The sequence below is a fragment of the Psammomys obesus genome, unplaced genomic scaffold, assembly GCF_907164565.1.
Source record: "Psammomys obesus unplaced genomic scaffold, mPsaObe1.curated_primary_1811, whole genome shotgun sequence".
Classification (NCBI taxonomy): domain Eukaryota; kingdom Metazoa; phylum Chordata; class Mammalia; order Rodentia; family Muridae; genus Psammomys; species Psammomys obesus.
The window spans coordinates 3450882-3472810 of NW_026590707.1; positions in this window are offsets into that span (position 1 = coordinate 3450882).

The following is a 21929-nucleotide window of genomic DNA, read 5'->3' on the forward strand; positions in this document are numbered from 1 at the left end:
GCAGCTTTGTTTGTAATAGCAAGAAGCTGGAAAAAACCCAGACGTCCCTCAGGTGAGGTATAGATACAAAAATTATGGTACATTTACACAATGGAATATTATTCAGCAATTAAAAACAAGGAAATCATGAAATTTGAAGGTAAATGGTAGGAACTGGAAAAGATCATCCTGAGTGAGGTATACCAGAAGCAGAAAGACGCATAGGGTACATACTCATTCATGGGTGGATGTTAGACATATAATATAGGATGAATGTACTGAAATCTGTACACCTAAGGAAGCTGATCAAGAAGGAAAACTCTGTCTGGGATGCTCAATCCCTATTTAGAAGGGCAAAAAGAATGGACATCGGAGGAGGGAGTGGACAGGGAACAGGACAGAAGCCTGCCACAGAGGGCCTCTGAAAGGCTCTACCCTGCAGGGTATGGAGACAGATACTAAGACTCATAGCCAGACTTTGTGCCAAGTGCATGGAATCTTATGAAAGAATTGGGAGATAGGAAGACCTTGAGAGGACAGGAGTTCCACAAGGAAAGCAACAGATCCAAAAAGTCTGGGTACAGGGGTCTTTTCTGAGACTGATACTCCAACCAAGGACCATGAATGGAGATGGCCTGGAACCCCTGCACAGAGGTAGCCCATGGCATTTATTGTCCAAGTGGGTTCCATAGTAATGGGAACAGGGACTGTCTCTGACATGAACTGATTGGTCTGCTCTTTGATCACCTCCCCCTGAGGAGGGAGCAGCCTTAACAGGCCACGGAGGAAGACAGTGCAGCCATTCCTGATGAGACCTGATAGACTGTGATTAGAGGGAAGGGGAGGAGGACCTCTCTTATCAGTGGACTGGGAAAGGGACAGGAATGGGGAAGAGGAAGGGAGGGCAGGATTGGGAGGGGAGGAGGAAGGGAGCTACATAAGGGGGATACAAAGTGAATAAACTGTTACTAATAAAAATAAAATTAAAAAATTAGTTCATTACATTGTGATCAAATAGAATATAATACATTATTATTTCAGCATTCTTACGTTTTCCGTTTCTTACTTTTCCTAAAATGTGGCCAGTTATAGAGAGCATATCATGGACTTCTGCGTGTAAAATGCTTTGTGGGCATTTCTTAGCTCCATTTATATATTTAGCTCTTTTATTTCCTGACTTTTGTTTTAATTATATGTTTGTACAAACAAAGAGAATAGTATTAAAATCACTCACTATTATTGTGTTCAGGCCAGTTTGTGCCTTTACATGCAGTACTGTTAATTGTATGAAATTGGGTGCACAAACGTTCAAGACATATAAGGTTAAAATTGTAACCATATATAATGCACCCTCTTGATAAAAAATTGTGCCCTTACTTAGTGTGAAAAACCTTGACTGATGTCTAGTTTTAGATATTGGTATCATATGGCTACAGCACTTGCTTTCTAGTTCCATTTACTTCAAATATCTTTTTTCATCTGTTCACCTCATGGCCACAGTTTTCTTTGCCAATGAAGTTCATTTCTCATCAGCAATAAAATGATGCATCCTGATTTTGAGCCCAACATCTTAGTATGTATATCATGGTTAGATAGTCAAGACAATTCACATTCTTGTTTAGTAGAGAAAGGTGTGTAGTCACTCCTGTTTCTCTGCTGTTTTATAATGTTTGGTATTATTCTAATACACTTTTGCTTATCTACCATTCTAATGTGCTCTCTTTTGCTCTAGCATTATTTTTATTTCTATGTGTATGTTTATCTTTCCCTATGTGTGTAAGATTTCTCCAAGTTTTCTTTAAGTATGTTTCGTAGTGCTACTTTATTGGAGGTCAAGCCAGTCTAGGATTTTTCCTCATGTATCCTGATGTAAGGGCTAGGACCTTGGGGGGCTTCAGCTTCAAATAGTGGGACCCAACTGTTCCCACTTTAAGGGGCTGTTGTAATCAGAGTCTGTGATGCACTTGAGGTACTCTGTGCTCCCCTTCTACAATACTTCTCAATTAGTTTTCTGCTGACTTTGTCCCACTGTATGATACTTTTCTGCTGACTTTGTTCCATTTCTCCACTAAATCCTGTATATAAGATGATACGCTTCCTAATAAACATGCTTGGCATAAATCATCAAATTATGCAAGACTCCTGGTCCCTGATTTCTGTCTTTATTCTATCATCTCCCATCTGCCTCCTTAGGATCATGTCACTGAAGAGTGATCTGCTGGTTCAGGTGATTACTCATTAAAACCTTTAATTTATGTTGACTGTGGAATGCTTTTTCTTTCTCCTTCAATTATGAAGGATATTTGGCTGGATATAGCAGCCAAGTTTCACCATCATTATCTTTCAGAGCTTGAAATAAATCATTCCATGTCCTTTTAAAAGTTTATATTAAAAAAAATCTGCTTTTGTTCTGATAGATTTGCACATATGTATATGTGTATACACACACAAACACACATATATATGACTTATACACATATATATATGTGTTTGTGTGTGTATACACATATACATGTGACTTATCTCTTTCATCTTTCAGAATTATTCATTCATTCTGAATGCATAGTATTTTCGCTATAATACAACGTTGGAAGTTTCTTTTTTTATCTTGTATTTTGGCATCCCAAGTGCCTCTCGTATTGGTTAGCCGTCTCCTCCTCCAGATTTGGGTTGGTTTAAATATGACTTTATTGAATATGTTAGTGTTGGTTAGTTTCTGTTTTGTTATTGTTAACTTGGCACAAATGAGGTTCATCTTGGAAGAGGGAACCTCAACTGAGAAAATGCCTCTATGATATTTGTGTGTAGTGAAGTCTGTGAGGCATTTTCTTAGTTAATTAATGACATGAGAGGGCACAACACTGTGGACAATGCCACCCTGGGCAGGTGGTCTTGGAGTACATGTAAAATCGAACTGAGCAAGCCATGTGGAAAAAGCCAGTCAGCAGCATTTCTTCACGGCTTCTCCTCTAGTTCTTGCCTTGGCTTCTTTAAATAGACTGTGACCAAGGATATACCAGCCAAATAAACCATTTCTTCCACAAGTTAGTTTTGGTCATGGTCTTTATAACACTAAAAGAAAACAAACTAAGAAAATGTTTTCTACACCTTTAGCTTGATTGATTTTCCTTCTTTATCTATGATTTACAGAGCTGGTACTTCAGTGGTATTCAATAGGTAGTATATGCTGTTTTCATATGCATAATTATTTTCCTGGCCATTCTTTGAACATTCTAATATATCTGCTTTCTGTCCAGGCACCTCTTGATCTGTCTCACATTTGATCCAATTTACAGATGAGGCTTTCTGCTGAGCTTTATATTTGACTTATTGAGATTTTCACTTCTAAAATTTTCATTTCAGTGTCTTCAATATTTCTCTTTATTGAATCTTTTATGTCCTATAATAACTTTCTTATTTCACTTAGTTATATTCAGAAGTTTATTTGTGTTTTCTTTGATTTTAGAATTGAACATTCTTCTTTTCTTTTGAAACAAATTTGAAGAAAGCTTTATTAAATATGGGCATTCCTGGACTAGAGCCTGAGTTACATTAGATGGGGGCTTACAAAGGCAAAACTCAGAAGGCTGTCTGAGAAAGCACCAGATTGATTTTCAAAGTGGTTGTACTCTTAGGCATATATCCAAAAGAAGCTCAAGTACACAATAGGGGACATTTGCTCAACCATGTTTGTAGCAGCTTTATTCATAATAGCCAGAACCTGGAAACAACCCAGATGTCCCTCAACAGAAGAATGGATACAGAAATTGTGGTACATCTACACAATGGAATATTACTCAACAATGAAAAACAAGGAAATCATGAAATTTGCAGGCAAATGGTGGAATCTAGAAAACGTCATCCTGAGTGAGGTATCCCAGAAGCAGAAAGACACACACGGTATATACTCACTTATAAGACCTATAAGATAGGACCTATAAGATAGGATAAACATACTAAAATCTGTACACCTAAAGAAGATAAACAAGAAAGAGGACTCCGGGTAAGATGATCAGTCCCCACTTAGAAAGACAAATGGGATGGACATTGGAAGTAAACAATGTAAACAAGAAAACAAGTAACAGGGCAGAAGCCTACCAGAAAGGGCCTCTGAAAGACTCCACTATCAAAGCAGATGCTGAGACTCATAACCAAACCTTGGGCAGAGTGCAAGGAATCATATGAAAAAAGGGGGTGTTAGTATGACCTGGAGAGGACAGGAGCTCCACAAGGACTAAATATATCTGAGCACAGGGGTCTTTTATGAGACTGTTTCTCCAACCAAGGATCATGTATGGATATAGCATAGAACCCCTGTTCGGATGTAGTCCATGGCAGCTCAGCATCTAAGTGGGTACCCTAGTAAGAGGAACAGGGACTGTTTCTGACATGAACTCAATAGCGGGGTCTCTGACCTCAGCCTCCCACCCCCGTAGGGAGGAGCAGTCTTGCTAGGCCACAGAAGGGGACATTGCAGCCAGTCCTGAAGATACTTGATAAGCTAGGGTCAGATGGAAGAGGAGGAGGACCTCCCCTAACAGTGGACTTAGAGAGGGGCAGGGAGGAGATGAAGAAGGGAGGGGTTACAGCTGGGATACAAAGTAAATAAACTGTAACTAATACAAAAAATAAAAATTTAATTAAAAGAAAAGACTCACAAGGCTGGGTACTTCCTATCTGTGCCCAATCAGCGGCAAGCATACGTCCTTATGTGCTTCCTGTCTACATGTGATCAATCACATCCTGTGCAGCAGAGGGCAACCAAACTTGTTTACAGAAGTGAAAACATGAACAACAGCTTGTAGCATTCCAAGAAGTTATCCGTCCTTGGACAAGGGAGACTTAACAGGTTAGAGACATTTTTGTTTTTTAGATCTTTTAAAAATTTTTCTTTATTATTATTATTATTATTATTATTATTATTATTAGTTACAATTTATTCATTTTGTATGCCTACTGTAGTCCCCTCCCTCATCTGTAGTCATCTCCTCCTTGTCTCTCCTTCCTTTACCTCTCCCTCACCCATTACCCTCTTCTAGACCTCCTCCCCTATTATCTGACCCTAGCCTAACAGGTCTCATCAGGACTTCCTGTTTCCTCTTTCTCTGTGGGTCTAGTTAGGCCACCTCACCAGGGAGAGGGGATTCAAGAGCCAGCCACTGAGTCCTTGTCAGAGACAGCTCCTGCTCCCCTTACAAGGAAACCCACGGGAGACTGAGCTGCCCATGAGCTACATATAAGCAGGGGGTCTAGTTCCTCTCCAGGAATAGTCCTTGGTTGATTTATCAGTCTCTGAAGACCCCCCTGGCTGAGCCCAGGTATTTTGGCTCTGTTGATCTCCTTGTGGCATTCCTGTTCCCTTTCTATCTCCCTCTACTTCCATAAGATTCTCCGCACTCTGGGCAAAGTATGGCTATGAGTCTCAGCATTTGCTTTAACACCCTGATAGGTAGAGTCTTTCAGAGGCCTCCTGTGGAAGGCTCCTGTCCTGTTTCATGTCTTCTACTTCCAATGACTATCCTATTTGCCCTTCTGAATGGGATTAAGCCTCTTCCCTAGGGTCTTCTTTTTTTGTTTAGCTTCTTTAGGACTATAGATTTTAGTATGTTTATCCTATATAATATGGCTAATAGCCATGTGTGCTTTTCTGCTTTTGGGTTACCTTACTCAGAATTATCTTTTGAGTTCCATTAATTTGCCTGCAAATTTCATGATATCCTTGTTTTTAATTGCTGAGTAGTATTCTGTTGTGTAAACTCACCATAATTTCCATTCCCCAGCTGAAGGTCATCTAGGCTGTTTCCAGATTCTGGCTATTATTCATAAAGCTGCTATGAATATAGTTGAGAAAATGTCCTTGTTGCATGGTTGATCACCTTTCTGATACATGTCAAGGAGTAGTATAGATGTATCTTGAGGTAGCACTATTCCCAATTTTCTGAGAAAGAGCCAGATTGATTTCCAAAGTGGCTGTACAAATTTACATTCTCACCAAGATTGGAGGAGGGTTCCTCTTTCTCCACAACCTCTCCAGCATGTGTTGTCACTTGAGTTTTTGATCTTGGCCATTCTGATGGGTTTAAGGTGAAATCTCAGGGTCATTTTGATTTTCATTTCCCTGATGACTAATGACATTGAGTATTTCTTTAAGTGTTTCTCTGCCTATGATATTCCTCTTTTGAGAATTCTCTGTTTAGCTCTGTACCCCATTTTTTTTAGGATTTCTTTTTCTTTTTTAACTTTTTTTAATTCAAAATTTTAATTTTTTATATTAATCACAGGTTATTTACTTTGTATCCCAGCCATAGCTCTCTCCCTCATTCCCTCCCCATCCCATCCTCCCTCCCTCATCTCCTCCCTGCCCCTTTCCAAGACTACTGATAGGGGAGGTCCTCCTCCCTTCCACCTGACCCTAGCTTATCAGGTATCTTCAGGACTGGCTGCAATGTCCTCCTCTGTGGCCTAGCAAGGCTGCTCCTCCCTTGGGGGGAGTGTCAAAAAGCCAACCATTGAGTTAATGTCAGAAGTAGTTCCTGTTCCCCTTACCATATAGGGTACCCACTTGGATACTGAGCTACCAAGAGCTACATCCGAGCAAGGGTTCTAGTTATATCCATACATGTTCCTTGGTTGGAGAAACAGTCTCATAAAATACCCCTGTGCCCTGATATATTTGGTCCTTGTGGAGTTCTGAATTTAAACAGGCAAATATTCATGGAAATTAAACAGGCAAATGAAATTTAGATAACTGGTTTTCAGTTAGGAAACTGATTCATATGACAAAATTCTTACCAAAGTTTCAAGCTTAGAGACTGTTTCTCTTATATATATATTTATATATATTATATATATAAATATAATTATATATAAAAATTATATATATTATATATAAATATAAGTATATATATATATATATATAATTTTTTTTCTTCTTAGTTGCATTTTGTTAACTCTGTATCCCAGCTGTATCCCGAGAGACTGTTTCTTTTTCTTTTTCTTTTTTTTAAACGAAACTTTTTAATTTATTTTTAGTTTTTCAAGACAGGGTTTCTCTGTATAGCCTTGGCTGCCCTGGAATTTGCTCTGTAGACCAGGTTGGCCTTGATCTCAGAGATCCTCCTGTTTCTTTGTCCTGAATTCTGGAACTAAAGACTTGTGCCACCAAGCCTGGCTAAAACTCATCTTTTTTAAATTTTTTTAATTTTTTATTAATTACAGTTTATTCACTTTGTATCCCCCATAAGGCCCTCCCTCCTCCTCTCCTGATCCCACCCTTTCTCCCCCTTCATCACGCATGCCCCTCCCCAAGTCCACAAATAGGGAAGATCCTCCTCAATTTCCATCTGATCTTAATCTATCAGATCCCATCAGGAGTGGCTGCATTGTCATCTTCTGTGGCCTGGTAGGGCTGCTCTCCCCTTAGGGGTAGGTGATCAAAGAACAGGCCTATCAGATTATGTCAGGGGCAGTCCCTCTTCCCATTACTATGGAACCCACATGGATACTATGCTGTCATGGACTACATCTGTGAAGGGGATCTAGGTTATCTCCAGGCATGTTTGTTGGTTGGAATATGAGTCCCTGGGGAGAGTCCTGTGTTCAAATTTTCTGGTTCTGTTGCTCTCCTTGTGGGGTTCCTGTCTTCTCCAGGTCTTACTATTTCCCACTTCTTACTTAAGATTCCATGCTCTTTGCCCTTCAGTTGGCCTTAAGTCTCAGTGTCTGCTTTGATAGTCTGTAGGGCAGAGCCTTTCAGAGGCCTACTGTGGCAGGATCCTAGGTTGTTTCCTGTTTTCTTCTTCTTCTGATGTCTATCCTTTTTGCCTTTTGGGATGGGGATTGAGCATTTCAGTCAGGGTCCGTTCTCTTGATTAGTTTCTTTACATGTTCAGGGTTTTAGTAGGTTTATCCTATGTTATATGTCTATATGAGTGAGTATATACCGTGTGTGTCTTTCTGCTTCTGGGACAGCTCACTCAGGATGATCTTTTCCAAGTCCCACTCTTTACCTGCAAATTTAATGATTTCCTTATATTTCATTGCAGAGTAATACTCCATTGTGTAGATGTACCACAATTTCTGCATCCATTCTTCAGATGAGGGGCATCTGGGTTGTTTCCAACTTCTGGCTATTACAAATAAAGCTGCTACAAACATGGTTGAGGAAATGGCTTTATTGTATACTTGAGCCCCTTTTGGATATATGCCTAGGAATGGTATGACCAGATCTTGAGGAAGTGCTATTCCTAGTTTTCTGAGAAAGCACCAGATTGATTTCCAGAGTGGTTGTACAAGTTTACATTCCCACCAGCAGTGGAGGAGGGTTACCCTTTATCCACAGCCTCTCCAGCATGTGTTTTCACTTGAGTTTTTGATATTGGCCATTCTGATGGGTGTAAGGTGAAATCTCAGGGTGGTTTTGATTTGCATTTCCCTGATGGCTAATGACATTGAGCATTTCTTTAATTGTTTCTCTGCCATTCGATATTCCTCTACAGATAATTCTCTGTTTAACTCTGTTCCCCATTTTTTTAAGTTAATTACTTGGTTTGCTGTTTTTCAGCTTCCTTAGTTCTTTATATATACTGGATATTAGCTCTCTGTCAGATAAAGGTTGGTGAAGATTCTTTCCCAGTCTGTAGGCAGTCCTTTTGTTTTGATGATGGTGTCCTTTGCTTCATGGAAGCTTTTGAGTTTCATGAGTTTCCATTTATTGATTGTTGCTCTTAGAGCCTGTGCTGTTGGTGTTCTGTTCAAGATGTTGTCTCCTGTGCCAATGAGTTCAAGGGTATTCCCGACTTTTTCTTCTAACTGATTTAGTGTGTCTGGTTTTATGTTGAGGTCTTTGATCCACTTGGACTTCAGTTTTGTGCATGGTGATAAGTATGGATCTACTTTCAATTTTCTACATGTAGACATCCAGTTAGACCAGCACCATTTGTTGAAGATGCTATCTTTTTTCCATTGTATGGTTTTGGCATCTTTGTCAAAGATCAGGTGTCCATAAGTGTGTGGGTTTATTTCTGGATCCTCTGTTTGGTTACATTGATCCACCATTCTATTTCTATGCCAGTACCATGCAATTTTTATAACTGTTGCTCTATAGTACAGCTTAAGATCAGGGATGGAGATACCTCCAGAAGATCTTTTATTGTAGAGAATTGTTTTAGCAATTCTGGGTTTCTTGTTATTCCATATGAAGATGAGAATTTTTCTTTCAAGGTCTGTTAAGAATTGCGTTGGTAATTTTATGGGGATTGCATTGAATCTGTACATTGCTTTTGGTAAGATGGCCATTTTTACTATGTTAATCCTGCCCAGTAATGCGCATGGGAGATCTTTTCATCTTCTGATATCTTCTTCTATTTCTTTCTTCAGAGACTTGAAATTTTTTTCATACAAGTCTTTGACTTCCTTGGTTAGGGTTACTCCAAGGTACTTTATGTCATTTGTAGCTATTGTGAATGGTGTTATTTCCCTAATTTCTTTATCAGCCCTTTTGTCTTTTGTATACAGGAAGGCTACTGATTTTTTGAGTTAATTTTGTATCCCACCACATTGCTGAAGGTGTTTATCAGCTGTAGAAGTTCCCTGGTAGAGTTTCTGAGGTCGCTCACGTATACTATCATATCATCTGCAAATAGTAATAATTCGACTTTTTCCTTTCCCATCTCTATCCCCTTGATCTCCTTCAACTGTCTTATTGCTCTAGCAAGGACTTCAAGTACTATGATAAAGAGATATGGAGAGAGTGGCAGCCTTGTCTTGTCCCTGATTTCAGTGGGATTGCTTTAAGTTTCTCTCCGTTCAGTTTGATGTTGACTGTAAGTCTGCTTTATATCGCCTTTACCTATGTTTAGATATGTGCCTTGTATCCCTGATCTCTCAAATACTTTAAACATGAATGGATGCTGGATTTTGTCAAATGCTTTTTCAGCATCTAGAGAGATTATCATGTGGTTTTTTCTTTCAGTTTGTTAATATGGTGGATCACATTGATGGATTTCCATATATTGAACCACCCCTGCATGCCTGGGATGAAGCCTACTTGGTCATAGTGGATGATATCTTTGATGTGTTCTTGGATTTGGTTTGCAAGTATTTTGTTGAGTATTTTGCATCAATGTTCATAAAGGAGATTGGCCTAAAATTCTCTTTCTTTGTTGGGTCTTTGTGAGGTTTAGGTACCAAGATGACTGTGGCTTCATAGAATGAGTTTGGTAGTGTTCCTTCTGTTTCTATTTTGTGGAATAGTTTGAAGAGAATTGGAGTTAGCTCTTCTTTGAAGGTCTGGTAGAATTCAGCGCTGAAACCATCTGGTCCTGGGCTTTTTTTGGATTGGAGGCTTTTGATTACTGCTTCTATTTCTTTAGGGGATACAGTGCTATTTAATTGCTTTACCGGGTCCTGATTCAGTTTTGGTAAGTCGAATCAGTCAAGAAAATTATCCATTTCATTTAGATTTTCAAATTTTGTGGCGTATAGACTTTTGAAGTAAGTCCTAATGATTGTTTGGATTTCCTCAGTGTCTGTGGTTATGTTCCCCTTTTCATTTCTGATTTTCCTGATTTGGATGGTGTTTCTCTGCCTTTTAGTTAGCTTGGCTAAGGGTTTGTCGATCTTGTTGATTTTCTCAAAGAACCAGCTCTTGGTTTCATTGATTCATTGAATTGTTTTATTTGTTTCTAATTGATTGATTTCAGCCCTGAGTTTGATTATTTCCAGCAGTCTACTCCTTTTTGGTGTGTCTGCTTCTTCTTTTTCTAGGGTTTTTAAGTGAGCCATTAAATTGCTTGAATGTGCTGTCTCGAATTTCTTCTTGAAGGCACTTAGGGCTATGAACTTTCCTCTTAGCACTGCTTTCATTGTGTCCCACAAGTTTGGGTATGTTGTGTCTTCATTTTCATTGAGTTCTAGGAAGACTTTAATTTCTTTCTTTATTTCTTCCCTGACCCAGCTGTCATTTAGTAGCAAGTTGTTCAGTTTCCATGTGTGTGTAGGCTTTTTGCTATTTCTGTTGTTATTGAGGTCCAGCTTTATTCCATAGTGATCAGACAGGATACAAGGGATTATTTCAATCTTCTTGTATCTGTTGAGGCTTGCTTTGTGACCAACTATATGGTCTATTTTGGGGAAGGTTCCATGAGGTGCTGAGAAGAAGGTAAATTCTTTTGTGTTTGGGTGTAAGGTTCTGTAAATGTCTGTTAGGTCCATTTAATTCATGACCTCTGTCAGAGACATTGTTTCTTTGTTTAATTTCTGTTTTGTTGACCTGTCATTTGGTGAGAGTGGGGTGTTGAAGTCTCCCACTATTAATGTGTGGGGATCTGTATGTGGTTTAAGTTTTATCAGTGTTTCTTTTACAAATGTGGATGCCCTTGTATTTGGGGAAAAATGTTCATGATTGTGATGTCTTCCTGGTGGAATTTTCCCTTAATGAGTATGAAGTGTCCTTCCCCATCTCTTTTAATTAATTTTGGTTGAAAGTCTATTTTATCAGATATTAGAATGGCTACTCCTGCTTGCTTTTTAGGTCCATTTGCTTGGAAAGCCGTCTTCCAACCCTTTATCCTCAGATAGTGTCTATCTTTGTGACTTAGGTGTGCTTCTTGAATGCAACAGAATACCCCATTTTTTTTTTAGGATTTCTTTTTTTAACTTTTATTAATTACATTTTATTTACTTTGTATCCCTCTATAAACCCCTTCCCCTCCCCTCCTAATCCCACCCTCCCTTCCATTTTTCCACCCATTCCCCTCCCCCTCCCCAAGTCCACTGATAGGGGAGGTCCCCTTCTCCTTCCTTCTGATCCTAGTTTATCAGATCTCACCAGGGGGAGGTGATTAAAGAGCAAGCCAATCAGTTTATATCAGAGGCAGTCCCTCTTCCCATTACTATGGTACCCACTTGGACACTTCTTTGGGCTACATCTGTGCAGGGGTTCTAGGTTATCTCCATGCATGGTACTTGTTTGGAGTAAGAGTCTCTGGAAAGACCCATGTGTTCTAACTTTTTGGTTCTGTTGCTCTCCTTGTGGAGCTCCTGTCCTCTCCAGATCTTACTATTTCCCACTTCTTACATAAGATTCCATGCACTCTGCCCAAGAGTTGGACATAAGTCTCAGCATCTGCTTTGAAAATCTGCAGGGCAGAGCCTTTCAGAGGCCCTCTGTGACCTCCATCCTCTTTGCCTTTCAGGATGGGGATTGCACATTTTAGTCAGAGTCCTCCCTCTTGATTAGTTTCTTTAGATGTGCAGATTTTAGTAGGTTTATCCTATATTATATGTCTATATGAGTGAGTATATACCGTGTGTGTCTTTCTGCTTCTGGGACAGCTCACTCAGGATGATCTTTTCCAGATCCCACCATTTATCTGCAAATTTCATGATTCCTTGTTTTTCATTGCTGAGTAATATTCTATTGTTTAGATGTACTACAATTTCTGTAAACATTCTTCAGTTGAGGGGCATCTGGGTTGTGCCCAGCTTCTGGCTATTATAAATAAAGCTTCTACAAACATGGTTGAGCAAATGTCCCTATTGTGTACTTGAGCCTCTTTTGGATATATGCCTAGGAATGGTATAAGTTTTTATTAATGTTGTTCTCTAGTATATTGTGAGACCAGGGATGGAGATAACTTCAGAAAATAATTTATTGTACAGTATTATTTTAGCAATTCTAGATTTTTTGTTTTTCCATATGAAATTGAATATTTTTCTTTCAATGTCTATAAAGAGTGTTGGTATTTTGATGGGAATTGTATTAAATCTGTAGATTGCTTTTGGTAGGATGGCCATTTTCACTATGTTAATTCTATTGATCCATGAGCATGGGAGATCCTTTCATCTTCTGGTTTCTTCTTCAATTTCTTTCTTCAGAGACTTGAAGTTTTTTTTTTTTTTTTAACATGTTTTTACTTGGTTGGTTATAGTTACAACAAGGTACTTTATGTTATTTGTTGCTATTGTGAAGGGTATTATTTCACATTCTTGTGATCACTCTTGAATTCCTTGTCTGGTGCTTCATCCACTTCATTTTCATTGGTGTTTAATATTAAGGGATTAGTAATTTCCTGAGAAAAATTACCATATACTGATATACTGATTTTTCATGTTACTATATTACCTTCCTAAGACTTGTACATCTATGATTAAATCACTTTTTGGTTTTTTAATTAATTATGATATACTTTCACTAGAAGTGTTTGCGATGTTCAGGTACAGCTAGACTGTATGAGGACTGAAATGTTACCTTTCCTTCCTTGACTGAGGATAGGATAGTATATAGCTATGTAGTTGATCATTGAGCTCACACTCTTGGGGCACTGAGCTTGATATCCAGCTCTATTCTGAAAAATAAGTGACCAATTACAGAAATAACTTCGACTAATTGACAGGGTTCCTATAAAAATATAATAATATCTAATTAAAGTAATTTCCTATTCAAAGTAAAATTTGAATTTGAGAAGACTAAATGAATAAGTATAGTTCATCTTATATTAAAGTATTAGTTATTGATCCTAGGATTAAAAATAAGAAAAGTGAAACTATTGATATTATTGGAACAACATATACAAAAAATAGAAGAGAGTGAAGTAAATAAAAGGGGAGATAATAAAGATGATGGAAGAAGTAAGGCAATTCAGTTAAAGTTAGAATAGTAAGAGGAAAGAGATAAAGAAATGTAATTGGAGAATAAAAAACAATACTAGGACTCTGGAGGCTCAAGAGAGCCTATGATTTTTGAGAAAGCTTATTAAAAACAAAGAGTATACTTTAAATTTTCTGGGATTCTCTCTCTCTTAAAGCATGACTGACACTCTTCAGCTTTACTTGGTGCCCTGGGAGGACAGTCTGAGACTGGAGCTGAGGGAATGGATCCTAAATGCATCCTGGACACCCTCCTTCCTCTCTGTCTTACAGTTTTCTTTCCTCCCTAGTGTTTCCCCACCATCTTGTAGGATGAGTGCTCTCTGCTGATTGACAGGTTATCCCATGGTGAATTTAGCAACCCATACCTAGGTATTGCCCCCTTATTCAGGGCTCCACTTCATGAAATGTTTATTTTATTTTATGCTGATTCATATGATCTCCTTAAAACTATAATTTTATTTCATAATAACCCGAGCATAGGAAAAATAGTAATTGCTGGAGTTTGTTTAGTATTTTCCTCCAAACTGAGACATTTCCTCCAGGAGGGATACTCCAACCAAGGACCATTCATCAAGATAAGCTAGAACTTCTGCACAAAGGTAGCCTGTGGCAGCTCAGTCTCCAAATGGACTCCCAAGTCAGGGGAACAAGGGCTGTCTCTGACATGAACATGGTTGGCTCTTTGATCACCTCCCCCTGAGAGGAGGGGACAGCCTTATCAGGCCACAGAGGAAGACAATGCAGCCAGCCCAGATGAGATCCAATAAGCTAGGGTCAAAGGGAAGGAGAGAAGGACCTCCACTATCAGTGGACTGGGGAAGGAGCATGGGAAGAGATGAGGGAGGAGAGGGAGAGCAGGATTGGGAGTGGAGGAGGGTGGGGCTACAGCTGGGATAAAAAGAAAATAAATGGTAATAAATAAAAAATTATAAAAGAATCCAGAAGTAAGCAGAAATTATTTATCTGGAAAGTGGAAATGGACGATTCTCGGAGGTTCTCTACAGATTTATAGAAGGAATAAACAATTGCAGCAGGAGGAGATTTCTTGCAGCAGGCATGTTTAGGAGTGATCTCAGTGAAGCTCCAGGGATGCAGCTCTCAAGACTTCTCATTCGTTTAGGAGTGGGCGTTTGTGTCATCTCCATTCCTATAAAAGCCTTCTTCCCTATACTCCTTTGGTGACCCCAGCAAAATCTCACTAATTCACCAAGTTCAATCAATACTTTGATTTGTCATCTGTTCCCTTTCTGGGGAGAAGACTAGTGTTATGTCTCCTAAGGAATAGACATATTTTTCAATTATTAGTCAGAACTATGAAAAGAAATATTTCCTACTTTGTTTATTTATTTTTACATTTTAATTTAGTTTTATTTAATACTTATTTATTACAATTTATTCACTTTGTATCCCCCCTGCAGCTCCCTCATCTCCTCCCAGTCCCATCTTCCCTCCCTCTTCTCCTCCTATGCCATTAGCTAGTCCCCTGACAGTGGAGGACCTCCTCTCCTTCTATCTGACCCAGCCTATCAGGTGTCATTAGGACTGGCTGCATCACCTTCCTTTGTGGCCTGGCAGGGCTGTACACCCCAGGGGGAGGTGATCAAAGAGCCAGCCACTAAGTTCATGTTAAAGACAACCCCTGTATCCTACTTGTTACTGCTGTAACTTATACTTACAATGTATGATCTGGAATTCACAAGTTAGTGGACTCTCTTTGTTTCGGAATGGATTATCAAAATTAAACTATGACTTTGTGAGTTGATGCCAATTTTTTTCTTCATTAGTACAGAAAGAGAAAGACAAAAAAAGTCACTTAAAATAAAAATGTGTAATAAACACACCTCTTTATCCAGAACCTTACCCATTCTTGTTATAACTTGAAAAAAGAGGAAAAGAACAAGTATAAATAATAAAAAAGAGGAAGCAAATAAGAGCAATGCAGCCAGTCCTGATGTGACCTGATAGGCTAGGTTCAGATGGAAGGGGAGGAGGACCTCCACTATCAGCAGACTTGAGGAGGAGATGAGGATGGAGGGTGGGATTGGGAGGGAATGAGGAAAGGGGCTACAGCTGAGCTACAAAGTGAATAAACTGTAATTAAAATAAGAAAGAAAAATAAAAATTAAAAAAGAGCATCTCCAAGGTTATAATGCTTTTTTTGTCCTGTGATGTTGAAAAGTAGGAAATTATTTTGTATTGTGTATTTGGGAGAACACAGATAAGTGAATATCTTAACCTAAGTATCATCTCCCTTTCTATCTGGACACATAAATGCTTGTATTTTTATGTCGAGGTTGTATATACCTCCTGGAATAGCTTTGATTTTTTTAATTTGTTGATTATTTTCAACAAATCTGTAGCATGTATAAAAATACCCTTTGGGTATATGAATGTGGTAGAACTTGAAGAAATTGCATTTCTGTCTTAGTTCCTACCATCACAAAGCTTTTCATTGGGCCGGAGGGAGAAAAACAGATTCCTCTGGATAATACTTTCATTTGATGCCACAGTACTTAAGGCTCCCTCCACCAGGGAGAGAAGCCATCAGTTCTTGCAGTTTTTCCTTTCTTGGTTGAGGTATAGACTGAGCTACTGAGAGAGATTTCAAAACCCAGGGACTTAATCCCAATAAGAGTTTATTCTTCCACATGAAGTAATCTAGCAGTAGGAGACTGGAGCTGGTGTAGCGGCTCTACTTGACAAAACCATTCGAGGACTCAATATTTTTCTTCAACTGTCCCCTTTGGGGCTTTGTAAGCATTTTTACTTTCCAAGACTGGTCAAGGCCATTTGCATGTTTGGTCTTTTGGTTAAGTAAAATCAACTCTCTGGCATGCAATCTCTTTTTATTTGAGAATAATAAACATAACTAAATATCAAGTTTTTTTTTCTTTTTTGTTTATGAGCACAGAGGATCATATTCCTTCATGCCTGTGGTTAACAATAGCCAAGTGACAAGTTTAGTGTGAGCATGGCACGAGTCCCTTCTGTACTGAAGTTTCAGTTGCTGGCACATGATACTTCATCCCTCACCTTATTTTCCACAATAGCTAAACAACACAGATGGATGTGGAAGAGCTGCAGATTGGAGACCTGCAGGAATCTCAAGCCAACATATAAAGGAGCTACCCCCAGAGAGTAATCTGCACTTGTAGCAGTTTTGTTCTGTTTTTCATGAAATATATACTCTGTTCATTTTACATCAATAACCATCCTATCCTATTGCAGATGGTGTGCAAATTGTACATAGCTTTTCTGCCCACAGTCTATTCCTGAAGATAGTCCCATGGTTTAAGAGCTAGCTGGGCTGCTCATCACAATGGAAACAGAGGAGATCAGACACAGCAGTGGGGAATTAGCAGTCCGCTTTGCTTGCTCGCTCAGTGTTGTGCTTTCTTGGCATGCCCTTCCCTATTTCTCAGTCTGTGAGCATCCTGATTATCCTTCAAAGAACATGTTTCTGAAAACTCTTTGACTCAGATTTCTCGGTCTCTTAAGTTCTGGTTGTGAAATATTTATAAATTCTTATTATTCAATTCATTCAAAAGGGTTATGAACTACCTGCCCACATCTGGGCATTGTACTAGATACTGAAGTTGAAACATAATTTCAGTTTTCAGAGTTTACATCCTCCTGCCTAATAGAATGCCCTACACAAATTGCATAAGCAATAAACAATTCCTGATGGAACATATAAATAAGTCAACAAGATGTCAGAAAACAACTGAATGTTAAATAGCAGAGAACTATTGGCAGACATAAACAGGAAGAAAATATGAAGGTAGACTGTGCCTACATGAGGTCTGCAATCATTTCTGCTCCCAAACTCACCTCCCATGCTGGTCATGGCAACAAGGTACACACTTAATGTGCATTTTCTGTTCAGATACAGAAATTTATATTCTCCAGGATGTTCTCAAGGAGGAGTTGAAATGTGAGGAAAAGATGAAATACCTCTAGGGTGGAGAACTCTGAGGTAGGTGACATAAGATGGGTGATATGGTGCCTTGAAGAATCTGAAGGCATAAATTTGGATGAGCTCAGAGAACCAGTCTAAATTCTGAAAAATCTTGTCATAGATTTTTGGGTCTTCATATATCAGAAAAATTAGAAGTATGGACCATTTTTTTTTAAAAAATGGACAGTATAGAAACTAAATAGATTTGCCAAATAGATTCAGTTTTAAATATAGGAATAGTAGATAATTTGGCAAACACTGTGCTAACAAAAGCCTATGAGAGATAAGCAAGAGTAGACCCGCACAGAACATTTCAAATCAAATAGATGTTTTAAAGCTAGAGTCAATAGGTTTGGTGACACAGAATGTAGAGGCTAAGGGGAAAAATGGTTTTTAAAGAAACACTTCCATACCCAGCCTAGAATTCTGGAATCAATATTGCACAACTGAAGAGGTAAATGTGCCTTACATGAGCAGCCTATGAGGAATTAAATTTGTGCTGTGCTACCTTGCCATGGCAGGAGGAAGTCCATCTGGGAAGATTAGGCAGGCAGCTGAGGCCTGGGTAGCAGGTGGTTTTATCAATGTGGATATAGCCTTGGAAGCCACTTTCTGTGGACATGCAAGGCCCATACAGACATCTGCTCAACTCTAATGGCTTCTGGCACATGTGAAAATAAACACTGGTCCTCATCACAACTGCCAAGTGCCTTTCTTTACACACAGTCTCCTTTTCTTGGGAAATTCTCCACCCATCTGTACATGATGGGAAAAATGATGTTACTGAGAAGAAAGTGGGGCAGTGGTGTGAATGCTGGAAAGATAGAGAGTAGCAGCAAGGATGCATTCCAGAAGAGAAGATGGCATGTAACAGAGGCAAAGGGCGTATAGCAGAGGTACACAGCAACCGCTACAAACTAAAGCTATAAAAGATGTGTAACTAACAATGTGTATGTATATTTGTCTATACAAACCATAGCACATAGACTCAGGGTCAGAAAATGTTTTCCCTTTAATTCTTGTCAAATAACTTACTACTGTCTTATTTACTCAATAAAGGGCACTTATGTGCCTGAGAATGCTGGAAAAATCCAGGCTGTCTCTGCTTTATGGGATGCATTAATTAAAGGGGAACAATAATTAATTCAACAAAAATTATAGCAGGTGTAAAGAAAAAAAAAACTAACTGATTTATTTCTATTGTTTTTATTCCCAGGATAGACATCGGAAGCAGGAGAAGACAGGGAACAAGACAGGAGCCTTCCCCAGAGGACCTCTGAAAGACTCTACCCAGCAGAATATCAAAGCAGATACTGAGATTCATAGCCAAACTTTAGGCAGAGTTCAGAGAATCTTATTGAAGAAGGAGGATATGGAAAGACCTGGAAGGGACAAGAGCTCCACAAGGAGACCAACAGAGCCAAAAAATTTATCTGGGCCAGGAGTCTTTTCTGAGACTGATACTCTAAACAAGATTCATGTATGGAAAGGACCTAGACCCTCTGCTCATATGTAGCCCATGAGCAGCTCAGTTTCCATGAGGTTCCCTAGCAAGGGGAGCAGGAGTTGTCTCTGGCATGAACTTGGTTGCCTGCTCTTTGATCACCTCCCCCTGACAGTGTGACCTAACTAGGCCACAGAGAAAAAGGATCCAGACAGTCCTGATGAGACCTAATAGGCTAGGGTCAGAGAGTAGGGAGGACTTCCCTTATTGGTGGACTAGGACAGGGGCATAGGGAAGAAAGAGAGGGAGGGTGGGATTGAGAGGAGATGAAAAAGGGGGCTTCATAGTGAATAAATTTTAATTGATGATGATAATAATAATAATAAATGGAGAGAAGTTTAGGTAGACCTCAGTAGAAGCAAAAAGCAACTTGAATTGTAAGGAGTTCAAAATATCTCATTTAGGTAGTACTATCTTGATGCCAAGAGTATAAATGATGACTATTTAGAATCATTTCCATATCATCTTCTGTTCATAATCCAAATACTTTGCTAAAAAGACAAGTTCAATGAGGAGATACCTATGATATGTGGATACTGGGAATTATCTATTTATTTCTTTATCAGTACCTATCATCAATTTATCATTTATCTATTCATCTGTCTACCATATAACCCATATTTTCCACATTTACTTCCAACTTTGGCCTTCCTTTAAGCTTAGGAAATAAGGAAGGTTAGGGTGACAGAAATATGTTACATGGATATTGGGAGAAAAACGATAGTAGTGAAATTTTTGGATAAGAGCCAAAGCAACACATAGAATAAATTGGTTTTGATTCAGTTTGTTTTTTTTCCCCTTTACTTGTTCATTGGTTGAAAGATTTATTGGGTAGCTGAGGCAGGATTGTTACTAGTTCCAAAGGATTTAAAATAAAGCAGCCTGGTGCACACAGATTCCTGTTTTCAAGATATAGTTGAAAGCATCCTGTTATTATTGAAAATTGAGCCCATTACCATGGGCTGCAGCTTGGGGTTTAGGCACTTCCTGCATTATTTGCATCTGTATACACTTTTAGTCCCTCAAATAATGACACCTCAACAAATATAATTTTAAATTTCAGGGCTCCTGATACTTGTGCTCTAAGGGTCTTCAGGGAGATAAGTGTGTAACAGGCAAGATGGAGGATGGATATTTAGAGAAACAATCCATGTGAACAAATTGTTCATAGTATCTTTGTAGGAAGAAAAGGTAGCTTGAGAAAAGATAGTAATACATGTTTTAACCACATGAGAGAGAAGGTTTGGATGCATAGAAAGGCATTGAAGAATACAGATGAAAAATACCTTTGTTGTACTTCTGTTTGAGTTAATATATTGAGTTAATGTGTATATATCATAAGGAGAAAATCTAAGGTACCCAAGAGACCTTTAAGTGATAATTCATAATGTAGTTATTAAATTATTTTAAGGACTTAAAGCTATTCTAAGTATCAGAGTCAACAGTCATTTAAACCCACTTAACCTTATGGAGCTCCTGTCCTCTCCAGGTCATATTAACTCCCCCTACTTTCATATGATTCCTTACACTCTGCCGAAGGTTTGGTTATCAGTCTTAGTATCTGCTTTGATACACTGCTAGGTAGAGCCTTTCACAGGTCCTCTGCGGTAGGCTCCTGTCCTGTTACTTGTTTTCTCCTACATCCAATGTCCATCCCATTTGTCTTTCTAAGCAAAGATTGATTATATAACCCCAGGTCCTCTTTCTTATTTATCTTTTTTAGGTATATAGATTTTATTATGTTTATCATATCTTATAGGTCTATATAAGTGAGTATATAGCATGTGTGTCTTTCTCCTTCTGGAATACCTCACTCAGAATGATGTTTTCTAGATCTCACCATTTGCCTGCAGATTTCATTATTTCCTTGTTTTTTATTGCTGAGTAGTATTCCATTGTGTAAATATACCACAATTTCTATATCCATTCCTCTGTTGAGGGACATCTGGGTTGTTTCTAGGTTCTGGCTATTACAAATAAAACTGCTACAAACATGGTTGAGCAAATGTCCTTGTTGTGTACTTGAGTATATCTGGGCACAGGGGTCTTTTATGAGACTGTTTCTCCAACCAAGCACCATGTATGGACATAACCTAGAACCACTGCTCGGATGTAGCCCATGGTAACTCAGTATCCAAGTATGTTCCCTAGTAAGGGGAACAGGGACTATTTCTGACATGAACTCAACTGATGGCTTTGACCTCCCCCTGCCCCCAAGGGAGGAGCAGCCCAGCTAGGCCACAGAGGAGGACTTTGGAGCCCGTCCTGAAAACGCCTGATAAAACAGGGTCAGATGAAAGGGGAGGAGGTCCTCCCCTGTCAGTGGACTTGGAAAGGGGTAGGGAGGATATGAAGGAGTAAGGGTGGGGTTGGGAGGGATGGAGGGAGTGGGATGTGGAATACAAAGTTAATAAACTGTAACTAATATTAAAAAATAATAAAATGATAATAATAAACATTAAAAAATAAAAAATAAATAAACCCACTTATCTTCTCTGCCTAAGTATAACTTAGTTGGAAAACATCCATTGATAACGTCTGATGTAGAAGCAATTTATTTTTTAAAGTTTGGGTAAGGAATAGCCCTTGATTTCAACATCATGCAGTGCTATAGAGAGCTACCCTCCCCACCCAAGAGTCATACAGATTTCAGAAAATTGGTTTTGAGATAAAGTAATTGGGTAAAACATCTTTAAAGAAGGAATGTTTGAACTGAAGTTTTTGTGTGGAACTCTTTCAACATGTCAGCTAGTAATGACTGGTATTCCAAGATGTGAGAATCCATGTTGTTAAAATCTGGAAGCTCCCACAAACCAAATTACTGAGCATTCCATC